The sequence below is a fragment of the Zingiber officinale genome, chromosome 4A, assembly GCF_018446385.1.
Source record: "Zingiber officinale cultivar Zhangliang chromosome 4A, Zo_v1.1, whole genome shotgun sequence".
Taxonomy (NCBI): Eukaryota; Viridiplantae; Streptophyta; class Magnoliopsida; order Zingiberales; family Zingiberaceae; genus Zingiber; species Zingiber officinale.
This window is the reverse complement of record NC_055992.1, coordinates 92,584,193-92,602,459: the sequence shown is the minus strand read 5'-3', so window position 1 is coordinate 92,602,459 and position 18,267 is coordinate 92,584,193. Positions and strand designations below refer to the sequence as shown.

Genomic DNA, 18,267 nt, shown 5'->3' with positions numbered 1-18,267 from the left:
TGTACATATAGATTCTAGAGTTGCATAAAACAAGTTCAATTCGTTAAGACTTGCTGTGAACATAAGGAATTGCATCTAACTATACATACTGTCCAATAACAAGGAAATCTAAGATTTGCATACATTAAAATAGACCATTCAAGCTCATTGATTTGCAAAGGAAATAAAACTGCAAAGCTAAAAGAGAAGGCTGGTTGTCCATGCTTAATAACCTTTGCAAAAGAACTAAACTAAATGCTGACCTAAAGCTATTCATACTCATTAATTTACCAAAGAACCCCCATCTGTCACGCTAACTATAAGGTTGTTCTTGCTTATGGAATTAATCTTCATGCTTCTACAAACACTTACAATGTACAAGCAATGCACAAATGCTACAACACTAGAACTGAATGCAAGGAATTAATCTTGCTGAATTGAACCTCAAGGAGTCAACTTGCTGAATTGAAACTTAAAGAATCAAACTTGAATAACTTTAAATCAGTAATTAAACCCAACTATATGCCAAATCCATTAAAACCCCTTCTTATCTTCCTTTAAAAACTCACGGCATCAAACCCTTAAAACTTGCTTACCTAATTCTATCTGAGTCTAACTACAATAGAGATAAACACACAACAAAATAATGGTACTAGTCTGTGTGGTGCCATTTTATTTGCTTTCCCTCTAAGCGGTTCTAGCAGTCCTTTAGTGCTTCATAAACCATCAAGAATATCATGACCTCAATCCACATCCATAACGACTTAGATCAACAATCTAACAATTCAAACATAAAGCTCCCAAAGACTGGATTTGGATTTGATCAAATCCCAGTTCAAATTGACTGAATTATACCTAAAGGTCAATACATAGGAACACACAGTACAAAAGTAAATAATTCCATAGTCTTAATCCTGTAAGAAAATTCCTAAATCAACACCAATCAGCAAGTCAACTTAGCATGGAAGTTGAAACAACCTATTCTGTTCAGGGATACAAAACTGAGCCACGGCATAATACTTATGCTAGCACTGAAACACCCAAATTCACTGCATTGCAGTATCACAAAGCATGAAACTAAGTAGCATAGAATCCAATCAAAAGCACAAAAACACAGCAATGCGAGACATGATGCAAAACAACCTCGACTTGAAATCTGAAATTCTGAATTCGTTTGTTCAAAACTTTCGGGAACAAGGAAAGGAATAAAAGGTAAACCTCTGAGCTATCCTATTGCAGGTGAGTAGCAACTTACATCGGATTCTTGGTCTTACAGCCGAAAGAGAGCCTTCTAGGGTTCGGAGAAGTGAAGATCTCGGCCTTCCTTCTGTGCCCGCGTGTTCTCTTCGACGAGAGGAGCTCGGATCCGTGAAGATCTCACGGAAAGACCCCTTGACCGGCGCCGGAGATGAAGCCCTAAACTCGCCTATGTTTTCCGCCCAAGAGGAGTCGCCGACGCGAGAGAGGAGAAGAGGAAACGGGATTTAGGGTTCGGGGAAAAGAAATTTGATCCTTTTTAAAACTAGGGTTTCGATTATAACTATAGCTTATATATTTGTCGCTGCATGTCTGATTAACATCGACCGCTGGCGTAGTTGGTCCGTTGGGTTTTGTTCGAAGCCACAGGTCTGGGCTTCGATTCTTAGTCGCGCCCCTTTTTCTCCAATTTATTTTACTGTTCCTAACTACTAGTTAAATATATATCGCTCCATATATGATTAACAAAACATTCGTAGACCAGATGGTTGGGCTGAGTTTGTTAAGACTCGGGTTCGGGTCCGTGATCTTGGTTCAAAACTCGGCTTCAACACTTTTCTTTCTTTTTTTTTTTAAACTTCTTTCTCTTGGTAAAAATATCAAACGAACTCCAAAAATTACGTAAAAATACTCTAAAAATTCCTAAAATTCTCTAGAATTTTTCTATAGCATTTTAAAATATTTTTGAATTATTTTTGGAGCTTAAAATGAGAAAATTTGGGTCGTTACAAACTAACGGTTAAATCTGAATCTAACACAAAGTCAAACAATTTTCTAAAATAAATTAAATTAAAATTAAAATTAAAATCAAACTAACATTCAAATTAAATTGAAATTAATTTAAAATCAAACTAGTATTCAAATTAAATTAAAATCAAACTAACATTCAAATTAAATTAAATTAAATTAAAATCAAACTAACATTCAAATTAAATTAAATTTAAATTTAAATAAATTAAAATTAACGACTTAAATTAAAATTGATTACTTAAGTAATTAAATAAAATTTGAACTATCCAGTTGAAATTGAATTAGCAACTCTAATCAAACCTAACTTAAGCTTAATCATGATTCAAACTTAATAACGACTCCTACTTTTTGTAGGAATCCAAGTGGATATTGGATAATAGTTATTTCAGTTATATGACTGGGGATCACACTAAATCACTCAATTAAAATACAAGAGGTTAGGAACTATTACTTTTGGAAACAACGACAAACTCAAGGTAATTGGATAGGTAATGATTTTGTTATTAAAAAAGTATTATTTGTTGATGATTTTAAATTTAACTTATTTAGCATTAGCCAATTGTGTAATTCTGGATATAAAATTAAGTTCTTATCCTCTAAATGCTAGATTAAGTACATAGACAACTCTAACATAAGACTTAAAGGGTTTAGAAGGGACAATATCTATGCAATCAACCTAACCAGCTCCTCACTTAAGTATCACTTGACACAAAAAGAGGAAACGTGGCTATGGCATAGAAGACTGCCCCACACTCACTTTAGAAACCTCACCAAACTAAATGACTTAATTAAAGGACTACCAAAACTATCCAACTTAGACTCAATAATTTGTAATGCTTATCAACAAGAAAAACAGACTAAATCAACCCACAAACCAACTAATCAAATTCAAACTAATTCAATACTTAAATTATTATGCTTAGATTTATTTGACTCACATGGAATTAAATCCATTAATGGAAGCCTATATTGTTTGGTAATAATTGATGATCATTCAAAATTTACCTAGGTAAAATTCTTAAGAAATAAAAATGAAACATTTGAAGATTTTAGTAATTTTGTAAACAAATTGAAAATGAAAAGATCTAAAAATCAAAATAATTAGAAGTGATAACGGGGTGAATTTAAAAATTATAGTTTTAACAAATTCTACCTACAAAATGGTTATCACCATGAATTTTTATGTCCTAAAACACCTCAACAAAATGGAATAGTTGAAAGAAAAAATAGAACCCTACAAAAAGCTACTAGGACAATGCTTAATGAATACCAACTATCAATATATTTTTGGGCAGAAACTATCAGTATCGCCTGCTATGTGCAAAATAGAACAACGATATATAAGAAACATACACTACAACAAAATTGTTAAAAGACAACATCATAAAGACAACAGTTTTAGAATGAACTGTTGTTAATTTGGTAAAAGACAATGGTTTTTGACAAAATCATTGTCTTTGAGCGCCCGAAAAAAATAAAAGACAACGGTTTTGTAAAAATCGATATCGTTGAATAACTTTTTGTAAAATCAACAACACCTTTTACAACTATTTTCTAAAACGGTTGTCTTTAAGCGCATTTTTAGGGGTCAAAGACAACAGTTTTAATAAACCAATTGACTTTGTTAGATCTAGCACCGATCTAGGGGGATCAAGTGAAAACCTAAATCAAATAGACAAAGATGAAAATGAACAAAATCAACCACAAGAAAATGAACAAATTAGATATAAACTGAGTTTAGAATAATAAGAGTAAGCTTAGATCACCCAATTAAATAAATAATAGATGACTCAGGCCTAAGGGTTCAAACTAGATCATTATTTAGAAATTTAAGTCAAATATTCTTAATTTCTAAGATTAAATCCAAAATGGTAGAAGAATCCCTACTAGACCCAAACTAGATTATAATCATGCAAGAAGAACTGGCCTAATTTGAAAGAAATGATGTTTGAGATTTAGTACCATTGTCGAAACATAAAAAGGTCATAGAAACAAAATGAGTATTTAGAAATAAACTAAATAAAAAAGTGGAAATTGTTAGAGATAAAGCTAGATTAGTAGCTAAAGGATTTAGTCAAGTAGAAGAACTTGACTATGATGAAACATATGCCCTAGTATCCAAACTTGAGTCTATTAGAATGCTATTAAGTTATACAGCCCATAAAGAATTTAAACTTTATCAAATGGATGTTAAATCTGCTTTTTTAAATGGGCTAATCATAGAAGAAGTGTATGTAGGTCAACCACCTAAGTTTGAGAGTTTTAAACATCCTGACAATGTGTTTAAACTAAAGAAAGGATTCTATGGTCTTAAACAAGCATCTAGGGTCTTGTATGAAAGGTTAACCTCCTATCTAATATCTAAGGATTCAACCAAGGTCAAATCGATCCAACTCTTTTTATAAAAACACTTAATCAAGATAATTTTTATAGGTCAAGTATATGTAGATGACATAATTTTTTGTTCAACAAATTCAGAATTTATCAACTTAATGGAACATGAATTTGAAATAAACTTAGTAGGAAAACCAATATATTTCTGAGATTTACAAATTAAACAAACAAATGACGAAGATTATGTTTACCAACAAAAATAGATAAAAGAATTACTTAAAAAAATTAGAATAGAAAATAATAAAGAAATAAAAACACCAATGACAACTAATACAACTTTAGATAGTGATCCAAATGGAAAACTAGTAGATCTAAAATATTATAAGAGTGTCATAGGCAACCTCTTATAATTAAATGTAAGTCAACCTGAAATTTTATTTGTAGTTAGTATGTGTGCTAGATATCAAACCTGTGCTAAGGAATCTCACCTAACTAATGTAAAAAAAATCTTTGGATACTTGAAAGGAACATCAAATTTAGGAATTTGGTACCCTAGAACATCTAGTTTTGAATTTATAGGTTACTCTGACTCAGATTATGTAAGCTGTAAACTAGATCAAAAAAGTACAAATGGTGAATGTCAACTGCTTAGACCATCACTTGTCAACTGGCTTAGTAGAAAATAATATTATGTTGCTTTATCTACTACTGAAACAGAGTATATAGCAATGGATGAGTGTGTGACACAATTATTATGGATGATGCACACATTAAAATACTTTAACTTAGAACATAAAAATGTAAAAAATTTTATTGATAATATAAGCTGAATTAACTTAACTAAAAATCTAGTGCATCATTCAAGAACCAAACATATTAAAATATACATCACTTTATTAGAGACTACGTTGTCAAAGGAGATATTGAATTCAACTATGTTGAGTCCAAATCAAATCTAGCTAACATCTTCACTAAACCACTACTATAATCTGAGTTTAGTAATCTAAGGAGACAATTAGGAATGTACACAATAGATAAGGACTTATTCTATTAAAAATTCATGTCTTTCAACACTTATCTTTTACAAAACTTATTAACTTATGCTTTCAAAATCTTCTAAACTTAGCCTAGATTTTCCCCTAGAAAGCATGCACCTATAGTTTAGGTTGCCAACATCTCACAAGCACATTTGATTTACCTTGCTTGTGTATTCAAAAATATAGAATGGTGTGAGATGCATAGGGCATGACCTGGACTTCATATACTTATATCAGTGTATCACTATAAGTCTAGGTAAACAAATACCAAAACACATTGATCAATTAAAGTAATCTCTTAGTAAATAACTAACTAGATACAAGTACTTAGCTTAGCTAAGTAAGTGAACGCGACTATCTTCTGATAGCTAATCAGTAACTAAAAGCTAGACATGTGCTAAGGATATTATTCTTAGATGATTATTTTTAAACTAGATTTTTTATTTTAAATTAAAATTAATTTAAACCTTAAGTTAAATCTTAATTAAAATTTTAAACTTAAGTTAAATATTAATAAAATTTAAAATTTAAATTCAACTTAATTAAACTTTTAAACTTAAGTTAATTCTTACTTAAAATTTTAAACTTAAGTTAAACCTTAATAAAATTTAAATTTAACTTAATTAAACTTTTAAACTTAAGTTAAATCTCAATTAAATTTTAAACTTAAGTTAAATCTTAATTAAATTTTTAAACTTAAATTCAACTTAATCAAACTTTTAAACTTAAGTTAAACATCAATTAAACTTAAGATAAATCTTAATAAAATTTAAAACTTAAATTCAACTTAATTAAACTTTTAAACTTAAGTTAAACCTTAATAAAATTTAAAACTTAAGTTAACCTTAATTTAAATTTCAAACTTAAATTAAACATTAATTAAAACTTAAAACTTGATTTAAAAATTAATTAAAATTTAAAACCTAAATTAAATATTAATTAAAATTTAAACTTGATTTAAAAATTAATTAAAATTTAAAACCTAAATTAAACATTAATTAAAACTTAAAACATAATTTACTTAAGTTAAACATTAACTAATCTTTAAACTTAATTCAACTTAATTAAAATTTAACTTAAAACTTAAGTTAAAATTAATTGAACTTAATTTAACCTTCATTAAAATTAAAAAAACAAAAAACAAAAACAAACAAACAAAAAAACTATGTTGTTCGTCCAAACTTGTGCGCCTGTCAAGGTGCCCCACCCTGCCTCAGCAAACCAACCCATGGTTTTGCTAGGGCGCCCTAGTATTGGGGTCTGGTGCCTCGCCTCCTGGTCCAAGCACTTAGACACCGTCCAGGCACTCGAACATGCCTATATAAGGCACCTAAGGGATATGTCTAGGAAGGTGCACACGGATGTGTAAGTACCCCATGGTGATTTTGATGTAATCAACCAAATCAAGTTAGGTCCTGTGTGTATTTGATGCCTTGTGTTTTAGTGTGTAGGAACTTAGGAGCACAAAAAATCGAGCGAAAGATGCAGCTAATGAGAATGATGGCACGGGAGAGTGTCGACGGGCTCAGTGCGTCCGAGGGACGAGGTATGCGGAAGAGTATGCTGGGGGAAGAGAAGGAAGTGCGTGACATTTTTGAAAGATGAGAAGCCAAAGTGGAAGATTATTCGAGGAAAAGGCTGGAAGATGGGTTCGGGTGAGCCCAATTTCAGATGGCCGAAATCAACCAAGCGAATAGAGCTGGAACGGAGGAGAAACAGAACAGTCAACTTAGTGTTGAATTCTGGGCACCTTGACCAAGTCCAGGTGCTCAGACTATTCTGGTGCCTGGACCCCCTAGGCACCTCCAGGGGCGCCTCCTCGACGCGATGCTGAGCGAGGGCACATTAGCCGCTTCCAGCTGCCCAGATCAATCCATGCGCCCGGACTACGATAAGTTTATCCTTTGTGAACTGTTGTCGGTGCCAAGCTTCCAAACCCCATCCATGCGCCCAGAGTTGCCATGTCAGCAAATGATCAGATTCAACCAACATGCTATAAATAAAACTCTAGTCTCAGTAGTTCAGAATAATACTTGTAAACAAGTTCAGTACTTCAGTTTCTAATTCTGTTATTTACTTTTCTAAGCTTTCAACATTATAAGAGGCTACTCTACCTTAGGGAGAAGGATATTTTAGTGAGCTACATTTACCTTGGATTAGCAATCTTCTGATTGCAAACCAAGTAAATATCTTTGCCCATTTCTTTACTTTATGCATTTAACTTTCTATTTCTTGATAAGTGTTTGCCTAACTTAGTCCAAAGATTGAAAAAGAGTATTCTTTTAATTTCAAATAATTCACCCTCCTCTTGCCGGCTACCCGGGGACCTATAATTGGTATTAGAGTGAGAACACTTCAAAAGGAGTAAGCACTGATCGAAGCAAAGAAATCAATGGCCGAACTAAGCCTCAACCTGCTAAAGTTCGAGGGGAAGTTCGCACACTAGAAACACCGAATGGAGGTATTTCTACGAACAGACTTTGAAATTCTTTTAATAATAAAGTATAGTTTTGTAGTTCCTAAGGATCAACAAGGAGAAGAGAAAGAAGAAAATCAATGAATGATGAAGAAACAAAGTGATTTCAAAGCCAACAACAAAGCAGAATACCACTTGTTAAGTATATTACCGCCTTAAGAAGTCAACCGCATCTGAAGCTACTCCTCAATTAAAAAACTCTGGGAAAAATTCTTGAAGATCCATGAAGGCACATCCGAAGTAAAGCTTGCACAACAAGACATTCTTTGGAATCAACTAACAAACATCTATCTAGAAAAAGATGAGAAGGTAGTCTAATTGCACACAAAGATCAAGGAGCTAGTCACCGAACTAGTCAACCTTGGCCAAGTGGTAACCAACTGAGACTTGGTCCGCTTGTAACGACCCGCCTTCTACTAGCTGAGCTGTAAGGCCGATCGCTACAGTTATGCTGAGCTAACTGTGCGGAAAACTGATCTAATTTAAATTTTAGTTGCTACCTGATAACTATTCTTGGTTCTACATGTACTGAAGGATGCACTCTAGGAATACCAGGTGTATCCTACATCCCCTATGAACTAGAAGCTGATCTGTTAAGTTTCTTGTCGAAACTGAACTTCCCAATCGATCCAGACTGAACTGGGTCGATTGCTCTCTGTTGGATCGATCCACGGATCGATCCGGACTGCTACTGTGCTCGGGTGATAATCTGGATCGATCGGCTGATCGATCCAGACTCACTGATCGATCCAGTGATCGATCCAGCGTGCTTCTGTGCACGGGACTTTATTTGGATCGATCCGCTGATCGATCCACATAAGTCAATCGATCCAATGATCGATCAAAACCCTTTCTGTTCACGAGGGATAGCTTGCATCGATCGACCGATCGATCCAGAAGCCTTCTGTTCGCGACAGAATATGACTGGATCGATCGGCTGATCGATCCAGAAGCCTTCTGTTCGTGGAATCAGCCCTCAATCGATCCATGGATCGATTGAGGATCCCAGATCGATCCATGGATCGATCGGAGTTTCTGATTTCGCACTGAAACTCTGATTTCGGCACTAGTTCGTGCCAAAATCTCACACAACCATTACACAACTGCTAATAACTATTCTATCATGCATTGGGCAACATTCAAGACATAATATAATGCATGTTCACTAGTTCATACCATTAACCATACTAGAATGCGAAGCATAAGGGAAAGGAGAATAAGACTTTAATAACTAGACTTGCTACAAGTTCTAATGCGTAGTAAAATAAAACTAGATCCCTAGGATCTTTATTCCAGGTTCCTTCCACACACATCTTGATCTGCATTGCCCTCCAGCCTCCACTAATCCACTTTTCTTTTACCTGTATCTGCAGTATAAGAAAAGTAGCATCTGTAAGCTAAAAAGCTTAGTAAGAAACCATCTACCTCACAAAAACATGCATACGATGCAGATATGATTTTTAAAACATGCTATTCGAAATATACTGACTAGGCTAAACATGGCATGGCATATAAGCATACAATCATGGCATATCTACAGCTAAACATAAAGTCATCATGCATATTCACAAGAAAAAAGTAAGCTGATACTAAGAACTGAGCTACGCTAATACTGATCTTCTGCTAGAACTGTACTGAATTCACGAACTAATTTCTGAAAGGTTGAAAATCATATACATATAGTAAGTGAAAATACTAAACATGCTACTGAGGGGTCCGGCAACTGTACGTGCTATGCGCGCATCTCTAACTAGACCCGGGGTTGCAAATCCCGAATTTAGTAGAGCTACTAGGTTATTTAAACCTAGGGACCGACTATGGGAGCCCAGCCCAATGGATATCTAATCCAGTACAGTGCCAACTGAAAAGTAAAATACTGAGTATAGCTAAACTGTTCTAAATTGCTGTTTCTAGGTTATCTGAACCTAGAGCTAGGTTGTCTGAACCTAGAGGCGACTGTGGGAGCCCACCCATTGGACCGTAGTCCCATGTAAGCTACAATAAAACTAATTTGCTATTTTAAATGCTTCTAGTGCATTTAATAAATTAATTAAGCTGTCTGTTACTGAGTTAGACTTTTAATCAAGCACCTAGGATGCCCTAACTCTTCTCCCTATTAGGGAGGCCACCTCTAGGCACCCGATAACGTCTAACCTCCTATCTGAAGAGGGAAAACGTGTCCGGCCCATCTAGAGGTGTTCAACTAAACCCCTAATCTGCGAAGAGAGTTAAATACACCCTAGATATCGATAAAAATCTGCATACACCCTAACTAAAACATAAAAACTCAAACGGAAGCTATTATACTGCAGGTGAGGGGATTCTTACCTCCTATTCGTAATTTCTTACGATTCTATTCGCTAGAACTCCGGTGGAGATGATCTTCTCGACGATCCGCTCGCGTCTACGTGTTCTTCTCGCGAAGGGGGACGTCCTCGTATCGAGATCCTAGGAATGGAGCCCTTGTGTTGCTTGGGTGTTGGCGCAGAATGGAAGGAGAGGGAAGAGGGTTGGCGTCGGCGTGAGGGTTTTTGGAGAGGGAGAGTTGCCGAACCAAAACTTAAACCAAACCAACTTAAGTTCTTAATTTATATTAAGTGGGTAACTAGGCCCAACTTAAATATAAATATAAATGTTTCCCTTCTCTTTCAGCACGGCCCTGCTGGGTTCAACTGGTTACTAGCATTATCCCTAAGCCATAGGTCTCGGGTTCGATTCCTACTTTGGTCGTTTTCGTTTTCTAATTATTTTTACTACTTCCGCTACTCGGAAAATTCCGGAAAAATATCTAAAAATTCCAGAAAAATCATAGAATAATTTTAATGCAAGTTTGAGAATTTTCGGGCGTTACAATCCCCCATACCTTATAAAAAGTTCGTCCTTGAACTTAAAACAATTCTGGGTACTTCTGTCTCCCAAGTTGCCTCCTCTGCTGTGTGACTGTGCCAAATGACTTTGACTAATGGTACTTCCTTGTTCCGTAATTTCTTAACCGCTCGGTCTATTATCCGAATAGGTCGACTATCGTAGCTGAGGTCTTCGCGGATCTGTACCGATCAATCACCTGGGTGGCATCCGGGGTATGCTTCTTCAATAGAGACATGAAATACATTGTGGACGGTGACATTTCCTGTAGCTCTAGCTCATATGCTACCTTGCCCACTCTTCTCCGATAAGGTATGGTCCCACATATCCGGGACTAAGCTTGCCCTTCTTCCCAAAACGCATCACTCCTTCATGGAGCTACTCGAGGAACACGTGTCCCCATGAAACTCTAAGGGTCTCAGGCTGTATCGATAGCTTTTCCAAGGCTCTGGAGTGTCTCTATCCTCTGGCGGATCTGCTGGATGGTGTGGTATCTGCTACTAGATCTGTCTGAAGCTCTAGTTCTTTCTGTTCACCACTCTCATACCAGCAGATTGGAGATCTACACCTCCGCCCATAGAGAGCCTCGTAAGGTGTCATGCCGATAGTGGCCTGATAGCTGTTGTTGTATGCAAACTCTGCTAGACTCAGATATTTGCACCAACTTCCTTTGAAATCTAGGGCACACGCTCGGAGCATATCTTCAAGTACCTGATTTACTCGCTCCGTCTGACCATCTGTCTGACGATGGAAGGCTGTGCTGAACTTTAACTTCGTGCCCAATGCTGACTGTACACACTCCCAGAAGTATGATGTAAATCTGCTGTCTCTGTCTGAAATAATGGTACGTGGGACTCCATGAAGTCTGACGATCTCCTGGAGATACAACTGAGCTAGCTTCTCCATGGAGTAGGATATCTTGATAGCTAAGAAGTGGGCTGATTTAGTCAACCTGTCGACTATTACCCAGATGGCGTCAAAACCATTCGTGGTTCTGGGCAGTCCCACTATGAAATCCATAGAGATATCCTCCCACTTCCATTCTGGAATCTGTATAGGCTGCAGAACTCCTCCTGGTCCCTGATGTTCTGCCTTGACCCTCTGACAGGTGAGGCAAATGCTAACATATCTGGCGATGTCTCGATTCATCCCGGGCCACCAAAAACGTTTCTTCAGGTCTTGATACATTTTGGTGGAATCTGGATGCATCACATAGGGAGTCCTGTGAGCCTCATCTAAAATCTGTCTCCGTAGCTCCTCTTGATCTGGAACACAGAGTTTGTCACCAAAGTACAACACCCCGCTATCGGATACTCTGAATTCTCTACTTTCTGATTCTATTAGCCCTTGCTTGATTTTCTGTATTTCAGGGTCCTGATCCTGAGCTGACTGAATATCACCAAGCAAGGTAGACTCTAAGGTCATAGTGGAGAGCTGTCCAACGATGAGTTCGAGACCGAAATCTACGATCTCCTTCTGTAGGGGCGGTGATATGGCTGTAAGGGATAATAAGGTAGCACTGGATTTTCTGCTAAGTGCATCTGCTACCTTATTGGCTTTCCCTGGATGGTAGAGGATGTCTATATCGTAGTCTTTGACCAGCTCAAGTCATCTGCGCTATCGCATGTTCAGATCCTTCTGAGTGAAGAAGTACTTCAGACTCTGATGATCTGTATACACTCTGCACTGAGCTCCATACAAATAATGTCTCCAAATTTTTAGAGCGAACACCACTGCTGCAAGCTCAAGGTCATGAGTAGGGTAATTCTTCTCATATTCTTTGAGTTGTCTGGAGGCATAGGCGATCACCTTTCCGTCTTGCATCAGCACTGCTCCTAATCCCAATTTAGAGGCATCACTGTAAATGTCGAAGCTATCTGTATTTCCTGGTAAGGCTAAGATAGGAGCACTGGTCAACCTCCTTTTGAGTTCGCTGAAGCTGTTCTCACAGTCCTCTGTCCACTGAAATTTTCTGTTCTTTCTGGTAAGAGCTGTCAGTGGGGAGGCTATCCTGGAGAAGTCCTCTACAAACTTTCTGTAATAACCTGCTAATCCCAGAAAGCTTCTAATTTCACTGGCATTCTTCGGTCTTTTCCAGTTACTTACTGCTTCTATTTTGCTGGGGTCTACCATGACACCATCCTTTGAGATGATGTGTCACGCCCCCAGAAGAGTCCCTGTCCGAGAAAATTTCGGCAGCATCTCCCCTGTACGGCGGACAATCAAAATTTTCTACAAGCACTAAATACTCAGCCACAGGCGGCTGGAATAATAACAGTAAATAAAATCAATCACCACGCAGTTTATATATGTATTCAGCCTCTGGCTGTCACAACCACGCAGTTAATAAAATAAACAACATAGTAATACTCTGACTCGAAATCAACCCTACTCAACTACACTCGTAAAGCCCAAATCCGATTTTTTTCTTACCTCTTCTGCCGTCCAGGCAGGCATGTAGTAGAGTAAATCCAAATCATACGAAAAGTCCATATGTAAGTCCAAAACAAAACTAAAAATAAAGTCTGATAGCGAAAAGCTAAAATGAAACAACTCAAAAACCAGCAGCGGAGTAGCACTACGTGCAGTGGGGACTAGCGACTGGAACTCCCTCCTGACAGCATCAACCTGAAAATAACAACAATGGAGGCGGGGTGAGTCCAACACTCAGCAGGTACAGTTGATATGCAAAGTAAAGAAATAACACCTAGCACTAATCATGCGTACAGTCTCCTGATGAATAAAGGTAAATACCAAACTGAAGTAAGCAGGAGAGAAACTGTACTAACCAGGACCCGTAAAAGGACAAACAGTCCGAAAGGTATAGAAGACCTGTATGCATGTCAATCAAGGTATCCAAGCAATGTGCAGCATATAAGTGCAACAAACACAAACACAAACAATAAATGCATCATGCATATGATGCCAATGTCATGGTCACCCCTGACGCCAGTCAGCCGACTCACAACAACAGTGGGACCGAGTGGGTAGGGCTGTGACAACCGTGCACTCAGCAACACTACTCCTGATGAGTGATCGAGTGGACGGGATGCTGTCGGAGTACATACGTACTCCTACCCCAAATCATAAATGGGGGAGCGCCATGCTCTCATCTCCCGGTATACTGTGACGGGAGGAATCTCTAACGTGCTACACACTGCGCCACACTACCCATGAGCGGATCAACGGAGCACGGAAGAGTCAAACCGACGTGCTACCACGTCCCGCTACCCATGAGCCACAACGAGCACCGAGCGGTGATGAAACCGCAAAGTGCTCGACAATAAAGGAGCAATCAATCACTCAGCATGCAATCATGCGAATGGTGCATGTCACTAAACATGGTAATATACTAAACCAATCTCTGGACATATCATAATGTGCACCAAAGCGAATGAATCATATCAAGGTATCTGATCATATAAGGTATCAAACCTAGGTCCTGACATGGTAAAATATGGTTATATCACTACCCATGAGCATGTGGAATCAGGTACATATCCATACAAGATGTAAACAAACAATCAATCAACAGGCAGCATGTATTGGGCAGTGATTAACCGAAACAAGTAAGAAACACAATTAATGCATCTTGTTAATTTAATTACTAAGCATATCAAAGACAATAAGTCAAAAGTACCCGCCTCCGATAAAATAGAAAGGTCCAAGCTGACTCCGAGATACTCGTCTCGCGTCAAAGTCCTGAATCAATTCGCACAGTTTAGCTAATTTAATTTTTAAACAAATAGCTAAACTAATTTCTAATCCACTGATCATTTAGGGTTAGTTTCATTAATCCTGATTACACTATTATATAACTTATAAACTTAAGTTATTAATTATTGCTAACACAACTAGCAATAATCTACCATGAAAATCAAAACTCTAAACCTTACCTCAATTCACGGCCGTGATTAATCCATAATCAAGGAATGTGTTTTCTGCTGGAACAAGGTGAGTGGCTGGAAATCCACTTGCAAAACAATCAAGAAGGAAACTCACTAATCAACAAAATAACTCAATTCAAAACATAACCTACTGACCTTACCTCTTCCTTGATGCCCTCAACCAAAGCAAGATTGCCACGACAAGTTCCAACAGCCCCAAATCAAACCTACTGGCCAGACGTAACAACCTACTGCCCTGATCAAGTTGCTGTCCACCAACCGGATCAAGAAGAAATGATCAAGAAATCACAAGACACTCTATTAACAATTAAAGTCCAGTAATAATTTGTTCCCATTACCTCTTCTTCGATGATGACAGCGAGAATCAGAAGTTGGTGAAGCCGCTGTCCACCAAACCCTATACACTAAATTAGCCATCCCACACCCAAGTGCTGCTCACGGCAGGATAAGAATCAAAGCACAGAATTGAAAACAAAAACAAACCCTAAGCCCTCACCTTCAGTCCCACTGGCCGGGTTACAACTACCCCCTGTCACCTTCTTAAGCTCTTGATTTCCGGCGACCTAGGCATAGTGTACAGAGGCGGCGTCGCATAGGGCAGAAACAAGGCCGCAATCACTCTAGATCAAAGACACAAGGAAGGGAAACTTCGGCCGGCGCACAGGGAAGTCGGAGAGGTGGCTCGTCACCGGCGGCAGAGGGGGTCAGCATCGCGGGCAGAAGGCCGGCGCTAGAGTAAAAGGTGCGGCGGTGCTACGGTGGTCAGTGGCGCTCGGCACCTAGGGCACGGCGACGGCGATGCTAGGCAGAGGCGACAGCGCTGCTCAAGTCCAGTGAGTGCAGCGGCTTCGGCAGGGCTCAGTGACGACCGACTGTCGGCTATGGTGGCGGCGTGAGGTGGCTAGGGCAGAGGACACAGGGGGAAGAAACCGCCGGCGCCGGCGGTTAGGGCTCTTTTTTTCTCGGCGTCGGGTTCGGGAGTGAGGCTCGGGAGAGAAGGAACACGGGGGGGAAGAAAATAAATGAAAAAGAAAAAGGAATTAGGAATTTTTATAAAAGAAACAATTCCTCGCTTAAATGGGTCGTCCAAATAGGCTTTTCCAGGCCCCATTTTTATCCCGTTAACTCGTCCGTACGAGCTCCGAAATATTCCCGAAAAATGTCCAAAAATTCCGGAAAATTCATTTATTAATAATCGTCATTTTTTCCGGTATTTTACATGATGTGACCCAGGAAGGACACCTGATCAATCCAGAATTCACATTTCGTGAACTTGGCATATAGCTGATTCTGCTGAAGTGTCTGTAGTACTGTCTTCAGGTGCTCTGCATGTTCTTCCTGAGTTCCTGAGTAGATAAGGATGTCATCGATGAACACAATAACAAACTTATCTAAGTACTCTCTAAATAATCTGTTCATGAGATCCATGAATGTAGCTGGAGCATTTGTCACGCCAAAAGGCATGACTACGAACTCGTAATGTCCGTATCTGGTCCTGAATGCTGTCTTCGGTATATCACCCTCCTTGACTCTGACTTGGTGATATCCTGATCTGAGGTCAATCTTAAAGAACACTGCTGCTCCCCTTAACTGGTCGAACAGGTCATCTATCCTGGGAAAAGGATACCTGTTCTTGATCGTGACCTGATTCAGTGCTCTGTAGTCTATGCATAGCCGCATGCTTCCATCCTTCTTCTTCACGAACAGTACAGGCGCTCCCCATGGTGAGTGACTAGGGCGTATGAAGCCCTTGTCAAGTAGCTCCTGTAGTTCCTTCAGTTCTGCTGGAGCCATGCGATAAGGCGCTTTGGAAATAGGATTGGTGCCGGGGAAGAGCTCTATCTCAAATTCAATCTCACTGTCTGGTGCTAGCTTCAGGGAAGACTGCTGGTAGTCACATACAACTCGGACTCCTGCTAGTTGGTCCCTGTCCTGGCTGGTATTGACTACATGTGCTAGGTACCCGTACATCCGAATCCATCAACTTCAGTGCCTTCATAGCGGAGAGAAATTTCTGGCTTTTCTCTTTGGTTCTCCGATGTACTCGAATTGTGCTTCTACTTCGGGTTGGAACACGACTTCATTTACGACACTCTATGGAAGCACCGTATCGATCAGGAAATCCATTCCAAGGATGACGTCGTAGTCGATCATTTCTAGCGGGATCATATCACAAAGAGTTCCTGCGCTATAATGATACCGCCGAGCGGCGTGGATGCCATGATCTCTCCGTAAGGTAATGTCGTCAAAAACTGACCACTAAGTACCTCCGAGGGTATTTCTAATTTTTCGGAGAACATCCGCTATAAATGAATGGGTTGCCCCGATGTCAAATAGAAAAGAGCACTATCGAAAAATGCTAATCGACCTGTGACAGCCGAGGCATTGGCTACGTCCTCTCTGGTGAGTAGATCCTCGCATTTGCCATAGCCGGAGGGCTTCTAATCGCCTGGCCTGATAAGTGGACCTTCTAGAGCGGCTGCATCTGATATAACTGCTGCATACTGAATCTGCTGTGGTGAGGAAGACCGGTCTTGTTCGGGCACTGCTTGGCCATGTGCCCTTCTTGTCCACATTCAGCATCCTCGTGTGCCCTTGCGACAAACCCCTGGGTGGAATTTCCCACAAGTAGCACACTTTGGATAACTGGGTCGCTTGCTAAATGGTCCTCCTTTTGGGTCACTTCAGATTTGCGCTTCTGTTGGAGTTCCCTTTCCAGTTAGAGCTGTGGCCTTGCTATTTTTGAGTGTGAGAGTTTCCTTGGCCTTTGGACTCGAGGAGACTTGCTTCTGCTGCTTTATGTTGTTCGGTAATGCTCGTGGTCAAGGCACTGCTCACTAACTCCTTCGTGGTTTGTGGCCTATGTATGCCACCATCCACGTTCACTGCTATCTCGGCCAGCATCTTGAGCATCAACCGAATTCGTTCCTTTTCTGTGCGGCATAGACGAGCCAACCTGTTGAATTTCTTCACGGCTTCCTCAATTGAAAGGTTGCCTTGCTGAAACTCGGTGAACTCGTCGAGTGGCGGTTTGTAACCCGCACGTGAAAGAACTCCTCAAGAATTCTTTCTCAAGTCGCTAACATCTGGTTCACTGGGTGCTTCGTTCGATTCTTTCCCACCACATGCGTCCGTGTCCGGTAGGAGGCACACTTCACCTTCTCGTGTTCGGGCCAATCCAATCTCTCCAGTGTTTTGAACCAGGCTTGTGCATCCCATGGTTCACTAGTGCCTGAGAAGTTCTCTGGCTTGACTCGCTGCCACTGGATCAGATAGACTTCCTTTCTTGGCTCAGCTGCTGGGATTGCTGGTGCTGGTGCTGGTGCTGTAGGCTGAGCTGGTGGAACCTCTAAGATTACCGGAGTCGTCAAATTCGGTTCCGGGGTGACTGTGGGGGTACTCTGCTGATTAGCCTTTAAGGTGGCTATTTCCTGTTGCTGTTCAGCTAGCTGCTGCTGTAAGGTCTGGAGGAGGCACTGAACTGCCTGCCTCTTGCTGGGGCTCAGTAGCTAGTGCCCTTCTAGCTGGGCGTCCTCGTGCCATTTCTAAAGACATAGAGAACATAACATAACTAATGTAATCACAGTTATATAACTACTGATATCATGTTTAAACTATTACATACTAACAAACAGTAGGCATATAAACATGAACTGTAACT

General features: G+C 39.4%; 1 long non-coding RNA gene across 2 annotated transcripts; it reads right to left on the bottom strand.

The window, feature by feature from the left end:
- Nucleotides 1-14,614: 14,614 nt before the first annotated feature.
- Nucleotides 14,615-15,110, bottom strand: LOC121973441. Of its 2 annotated transcripts, none has more exons than XR_006109606.1 (3): nucleotides 14,945-15,109; nucleotides 14,747-14,853; nucleotides 14,615-14,660 (listed from the first exon to the last, which is right to left on the bottom strand). It is a non-coding gene; the product is annotated as an uncharacterized LOC121973441 (long non-coding RNA). The 2 variants fall into 2 exon arrangements; XR_006109607.1 differs by having other exon boundaries at nucleotides 14,642-14,671; nucleotides 14,945-15,110.
- Between the last annotated feature and the right edge of the window lie 3,157 nt (nucleotides 15,111-18,267).